The sequence below is a fragment of the Elephantulus edwardii genome, unplaced genomic scaffold, assembly GCF_000299155.1.
Source record: "Elephantulus edwardii isolate Elephantulus edwardi_28Jun2011 unplaced genomic scaffold, EleEdw1.0 scaffold00127, whole genome shotgun sequence".
Classification (NCBI taxonomy): Eukaryota; Metazoa; Chordata; class Mammalia; order Macroscelidea; family Macroscelididae; genus Elephantulus; species Elephantulus edwardii.
In genome coordinates, this window is record NW_006399877.1 from 7541258 (window position 1) to 7548378 (window position 7121).

Genomic DNA, 7121 nt, shown 5'->3' on the forward strand with positions numbered 1-7121 from the left:
AAAAAAAAGTATTCAAGAGTGTCTTAGCTTAAAATGTAATGTTCAAAACTGCCGTTTTCCCTGGAGTTATGTTTCTACCTCTCTGTTCCCTTTCAGTGCACTTTCACAACTTGCCACCTGCCCTGTAAGCATTCATTACTACTCCCTATCCACCTACTGTTTGCCCTAAAGACACTTCAAGAGTGCTAAGAGTTGTCCTCACCTTACCTTTGATGCCACCCTGTCTTCAACGTAATTGACCAATCCCTACTTTCTGAAGCACCATATTCTTTTGACCTTTGTGTCCTTGTCACTGTAATCCTGGTCAGTGGGTTAGTCGCTTTTGCATTTGACTACCAGGAGTCCTTCACAGTCTCATTTCGCTACACCACTCCCGTTCACATTTTCCCTTCTCTGCTTCTTCCCCAGTAATTTAATGCTCCAAATTCGCCCTCATTTGGAACTCCTCAAACTTACGCAGCTTTGCATATGCTGTTCCCACTTGACACGATGTCATTTATCTCACTCCTCACCAACCCACATTACTTTCAAACTGCTTATCTTTAAAAACTTCATGAGTCACAATTAATTCATAACTGATCCTCCAGCGAGTTTTCTGAGACTAAATCCCATGGCAGGAAGTTTCCCATCTTTCTCTGAGAAGCTGCTGGTGAGAAGCTCAACCTTTGGATTAGCAGTGGAACTCCCTACAGACTAGGACACCAGATATGCGCCAACTCGACAGTAAAGGGTTGCATTTAATCTTTAAAAGCCTACATCAAAAGGGAGCTCTGGTGGCCTAGTGGCAAGAAGCTGCACTGCAATCCCTAAGGCAAGCAGTTCAAATCCACCAGATTTTCCACTGGAGAAGGAGGGGCAACTTCCTCCTGTGCCAGTCGGAGAGAATTTGATGGCACACAACAAGTGAAAATAAAGAAAAAGAAAAGAAAAGCCTGCATCAAGTGTTACTGCCTCTGTGAAGCTTTCTATAACTCCCTCCAACAGAGTCAGCTCTTTTCAATTGTTATTTACAAAATAAATAAATATACTAATGTTTGTTTTGCAGTAAGAAAATGTTTGTTATGAATGCTTCATTAAGAACTTTCCTTGCATTGTCTTTTGTAACCCTGGAAATAGCCCTATGGGACACTAGGGAAATAACTCCAAATCATAGGGACCCCGGCAGCATAGTGGTAATGAGTTGTACTGCCAACACAAAGGTACATGGTTCAAATGCAGCAGGTGCTCCGAAGGAGAAAGATGTAGGGTCAACTCGCGTCCAATTTACTGCCTCTGAAAACTCGCTGGAGGGTCAGCTAAGGCTCGATTCTGTGGTACACAACAACGTAACAACAAATGAGTTATATCCAGGACAGCAAACCCAGCCTGCTTGATGGCATGCTTAAGTTCCTCGTCACACCCCTTCTGTGATGCTGTACCACCTTTCTTATGCTGTCTTAGTTATCAAGAGCCAATGTGGCAAATACCACAAGTGGATGACTTTAGAAGACAGAAATTTGTTTTCTCACAGGCTGAGAGGCTAGAAATCCAAATTGAGGATGCCAGCTCTAAGGAAATGCTGGGGAGGAAGGGCCTGGTCTCCAGCTTCTGGTCCTGATCACTGGGCCCCTGTGGCTTGACACCTACCTTTTTCCCTCCTCTGCTTTGCTGGCTGATATCTCAGAAGAATTTGACTCGAACACACCCTATACTAACCGAACTCCCAGTAATCTTACAAAGAGTAGCAGCAGCAACAGAATAGCAACACATTAGGCTATTTTGGTTTTTATCTTTTAATTTTAGTAAGTTAAGAGTTCAGAAACGTATAAGAAGACATTTACAATTTCTCACATTGACTGAAGACCCTCAGATCCTCATCTTCTTGGGTGAAGAGCCCCTTGTTGGCAATTTCTTGTGCTTCCCGAAATGTGTATAGACAGGTGTGATCTGCTTCTTCAGTTTCGGTACCACTGAGTTCTGGAACTCTGGTGACTGAGTGGAAAGCAGTGCCGGTGCCAGCCCAAGAGCACGTAATTCCAATCCACCAGCTACTCTGCAGAAGAAAGATGGGCAATTTCTTCCTGCGTGATTTACGGCCTCTGAAACCTGCTATGCTAGACAGTCAGCTGGGCGTTGGTTCCAACTCGACAGTACTCAACAACACAGCAAGTTCTGGAAATATAACAGCTGCCAAAAAGCCCCCTGGTCCCTGACTTCAGGACGCTTACAGTCCAGTCAGGAAGAGACAAGGCTTTATGTCTACCAATTGTGATGTAATGGGTTTATTGTTCAAATTGGCATTCTTAGTCCATTGGCTTTGACTTTCATCATATGGCTGGTTGGAAGCATGCAAACAAGATGTATAGACTGCAAATGATGGAACTGGTTAGTGTTGCCACCCCTCAGTCTTCAGTTGCACCGATTTAAGAGGGAATCTTGCACAGAGCAAGGCAGAATTAGAGAGTCCAGAACTTCCGTTTGGGCCAGACATTCCTGTGCCAGTTAGACTGGGCCTTAGACGAAAATACCTGCAGCAGCAGAGAAAGTATAAAACCAGAGACAGACATGAGACAGAGCTGATGTGGGACTGCTGCCCCACAGAAACAGAACTGGGGAGCTTTACTCAAGGATTCTAGAGGGTTGAGGAGAGACACCATGATTAACAGTAAGTAAGAGAGCTTTGTAACAGACTGAAAGCTTTGAGATTTAGGTCAAAGGGTCTCTGAGCGCATGCCTGAGAATCAATCCATCCCGACTGAAGAACTGTATCCTGTTTCCAGCCTGAATTGTAACCCATTAGCTACCCAAATTAACCCTCTCATTGTGAATGCAATTGTTTTGTGAATGTGGAGCAGTGAGAGGGCTATCCCTCTGGGAAGGATAGTTGGTGGTAAAATTAGTAGAAGAAAGTGAGAGAGACTAGTGCCTTGTGGGACCCCTGGGAATCCGTCTTGCAATGTGGATGTTGCTGGGAATCTCCCTTGTGATGCGGATGTTGCTAATGAGTATTGCTCTTTTTTGTGAGGGTCAGAGAAGTCTTACTCAACTGCACCCAGGCCAGCTGCACTCTTCATAACAACGTAAAACTGCTGATTGAAAGGCTAAGGGTTCCAGTCCACCTAGAGGTACCTCAGAAGAAAGAACTAAAGAACGGTTTCTGAAAATCCAGCCACTGAAAACCATATGTAAAGAAAAACAGGAAGAGGAATAGAATGTGTGGCCTCCATGAACAAATGCCTACACGGTTGTGAGACCAGAACTGGATGGTGCTCAGCTACCACTACTGAGAATTATGATTTTAAAAAAAATCTGTACAAGAGTCTTCATCGAAAGAAGGGGAAATGTAGAAGAGTTTCAAATTCTCATGGAATGCAAACTTTCTGGAGCTTGGATAAAGAACGGACGTTGTTGTTATGTGTCATTGAGTCACGAGGAACTTATAGCAATCCTATGTACAAGAGCCCTGAAATCTGCTCTATCCTGTGCCAACTTTACTGTCTCTGACACACCTACCCTCATTACTCCACTCACGTAATCAATCCATCTCATTGAGGGTCTTCCTCTCTTTCTCAGTCCCTCCACCCTTCCAAGCATGACGTCCTTCTCCAAGGACTGGTCCCCCCTTGCAACATGCCCAAAGTATGTCAGACGAAGCCTCAGAATCCTTGCCTCCAAAAAGCAGCCTGGTTTCATCCTCTCTAGGATGAGCCTGTTTGTTCTCCAGGAAGTCTATGTATATTCAACACTCTTCTCTAGCACCACAACTCAAAGGCATCAATTCTCTCTCTATCATCCCTAGTCATTGTTCAGCTCTCTGACTCACAGCAAGCCATTGCAAAGACTATAGCCTGAGTCAGATGCATCTTATTCTCCAGCCTGATGCCATTGCTCTTCAGTACCCTGGAAAGGTCCCTGATAGCCAACTTTCCCAATGCAATTCATCTTTTGATTTCCTGGCTGCTGGTAACCACAGTGTTGATACACTCCAGAAAATCTTGCTCTAAAAGAGTCATTAACCCTTAAACCAAAAAGATTCCTTGAAGTCTTCTTAAATCCAAACAATAGTTTAACTAGTACTTAATCTGCTATCAAGGACCTCTCCAAAGTGGTAAAGAATAACAATGTCAGGTCAAAGACTTAGGTGTACCTGACTCAAGCAACGGTCTCTTCAATTACTTCCTATGCATCTGAAAGTTGGACAACGGATTCAGAAGACAGAAGAAAAAGAAATGCCTTTGAGTTGATGTTTGAAAGAAAAGTACTGAATATCCATCCCAAGGCCTGGCACAGGAACAGACAAGTGTGTCTGGGAGGAAGTACAACCAGGATGCGCCTTAGAGACAAGGAGGGTAAAACAGTCCCGCATACTCTGGGCGCGTTGTCAGGAAGGGCCAGTCCTCAGGAAAGGACATCATGCTGGCAAAGGTGGAGGGTCAGAGAGAGAGAGAAAGAGCCCCAAGGGGATGGATTGACACAGTGAGTGTAACTAGAGACCTGAGTGTATCAGAGACGGTGAGGCTGGCACGGGAGAGAGCAGGGTTCAGACCTGTTGTTCACAAGATTGCTGGATGGCACCTCACAACAATGGGGAGGGAAAGTCCGCCTGCAGCATCATGTGCTTTTCTGTCTGTGTGAGTTCACAGAGCTACAAGGCCAGGGCAGTGAGTTTATGCAAATGGGAAAGGAACCCAGAAGAGGAGGGTCAGAGTGGTTACTTAACTTGAAGAACACAATCAGTGTCACTAAACTGTACATGGAGAAATTGTTGGAATGGTCTTTTTTCTGCTGAGTGTATTCTCAACAGCAGAAGTAATAAATTCTAAAAATGGTGAATTTAATAAATATTCTCATCTGAAATAAATCAGATTATATATAACTTGGGCTGACAGAGCAAAAACCAAATAACTTCTAGGAAGAACTACTTTTTTTATTCTGGGACGGTGAAGGTGCAAGCTATCCTCACATCTCACCCTCCCCACAAATATGAGACAGTGCTCAGCTTCGAGGGACTCTGAATCAGGAAGCAGAGGAAACCAATGAGGCACTGCAGACAGGTAACAATCAACAGTAAGTCAAAAAGGCGGAAGAATCACCTCTCCCATCATTTGGACCCTTCCATCCAGCTACTGAGTGTCCTGGACTGAAGAAGCGGCTCTAAGAAGAGCAGGTTTTCCTAACCACCACACCTCCTGGCTGTAATTGCAACTGCTGACCTGTAAGGGAGCCAGGAGAGCTACAAAGCAGACCGCGAGGAGGATCTGACCAGAGCATGACACCCCCTTCTCTGATCAAGAAACGGGTGGTTGCCCCGCTGTGATAAACTGCTGCTGGAAGGTTCCCCTGAGCTGGGGTTTGCTTCCAATGTCAACACTCTACCTACTTCCTAGAATCATGCCTCCAGGAACAGGACAGGATCCCCAGGCACTAGTTGGAGGAGAGGGTGCAAGCAGAATGCTCCTTGGAGGCAAAGATCACAAAGTTTCTTCTCACATACTTGGGCATGGTGCAAAGAGAGGCTATTCCTTAGAAAGTATTAAAAAGAGCAAGGGCCATGTGGGGATGGGCATACCTGACCTTTACCAACTTTTTAAAGGGGTACTAACCTTGTCAACAACATCAATAACACAAAACCATGAGGGTCAGACATCTCCCTCATGCTCCCATACCTCTTTCAACTCATCTCAACATCAATCTTACTCCTTTGCTGACTCCAAAATCTGATGCAATATCTCACAGACCATGCAGAACCATGCTGGGGAAGTCAAAACATTATAATCCAGGTTAGTAGCAGATTACAGTCAGGATAGCTTCCAAAACGTGCTTGCAGGCACCTCAGCCTTGAGCCTCATGGCTTTAGGCCAGTGTTACAAAAGTCTTAGTCCTGAGCAAGAAGCTGCACTACAATCCCAGAGGTATGCAGTTCGAGTCTACTAGATGCTCTGCTGAAGAAGGAGGGGTAATCTCCATGTACCAGTCAGATCCAATTTGACAGTACACATACACACAATAATAAAAATTAAAACAAAGCCTAGTTCTTATTCCTGCCAAAATTGTCTCTCCCCCCACTCTCTCAAGTTGTCCAGCAAACTTGAGCAAAGGCTCTTAGATTGGCTTTGGTTCTGTCCTTGGGGGGCAGCAGTCCCAAGGTCTGCTCTGTCTCATGTCACCTCTCTTGTTCTCCTCTGTGGCTGCCATGGCTGTTGCTCTGGTCCTGAAGGATGAGTTGTGTTCTCTTGCTTACTCTTCTTTTCCAACTGCGAGGTTTCTTCTTTCTGCTACTAGATTGCTCAACTTATTGGCGAGCCTAGCCAGGTCCCTTGTGGATGTGTGAGACTAGCCAATCTCCTTGTCATCAGGCTAACATGCTTTATTCACATATTCCCACCCATGCTCATGGCAAAGTCAAGCAACAGCTAGGAAAGCCACTTTAAATAAACCCTTAACTCCACAGAGAGAGTCAACATGCTGGGAAAGGTGGAGGGCAGTGAAAGACGGGAGGACTCTCAATAAGATGGATTGACACAATGGGCTCCAAGAAGTCAGAGATTAAGAAGATGATACCAGATAGGGATAAGGTTCAGATCTGTTGTTCATAGGGTCATGAGTCATACTTGATGGCATCTAACAATACCCTCTCAAACCTTGTCCATGAGGAATTCTGGCTGTTAAACCCACAGCCAACACACTCTAAGGCAGACTCTAATAGCAACAAGGCTCCCTAGGGGTTCAAATGGAATGTGAATACCCCTCTCCAAACAGCTCTCTGCTGCTGGACTGATATGAACTCCTCAGAAAGTTCCTTACCTAAAGGGGAGACTGCTCTAACTACCTAATCCAAATCCTAACCCTAACCCTAAACCACAAGGGCTCTGGAACCAACAAGGAATCTTCTAGAGTACTCTATTGGGATAGCCCCTACTCCTCCTGTACTTTCCCTGAACACCAGCTCAAATGTAAGCAGCCTTTACAGAGCAGAAAAGGAAATCTGCAACAAAACTTTAGGTCAAAGCTCAGGCCAGAAGCCAGCTCATTGGTTGTGAATCTTCTGACTTAAAACATGTAATTATAAATAATATGGTGTCAGCCTTCCCTCCATAGTTGAAGTAGGGAGATCCATCCCTTTTGGGATGTAACTTTCCAAT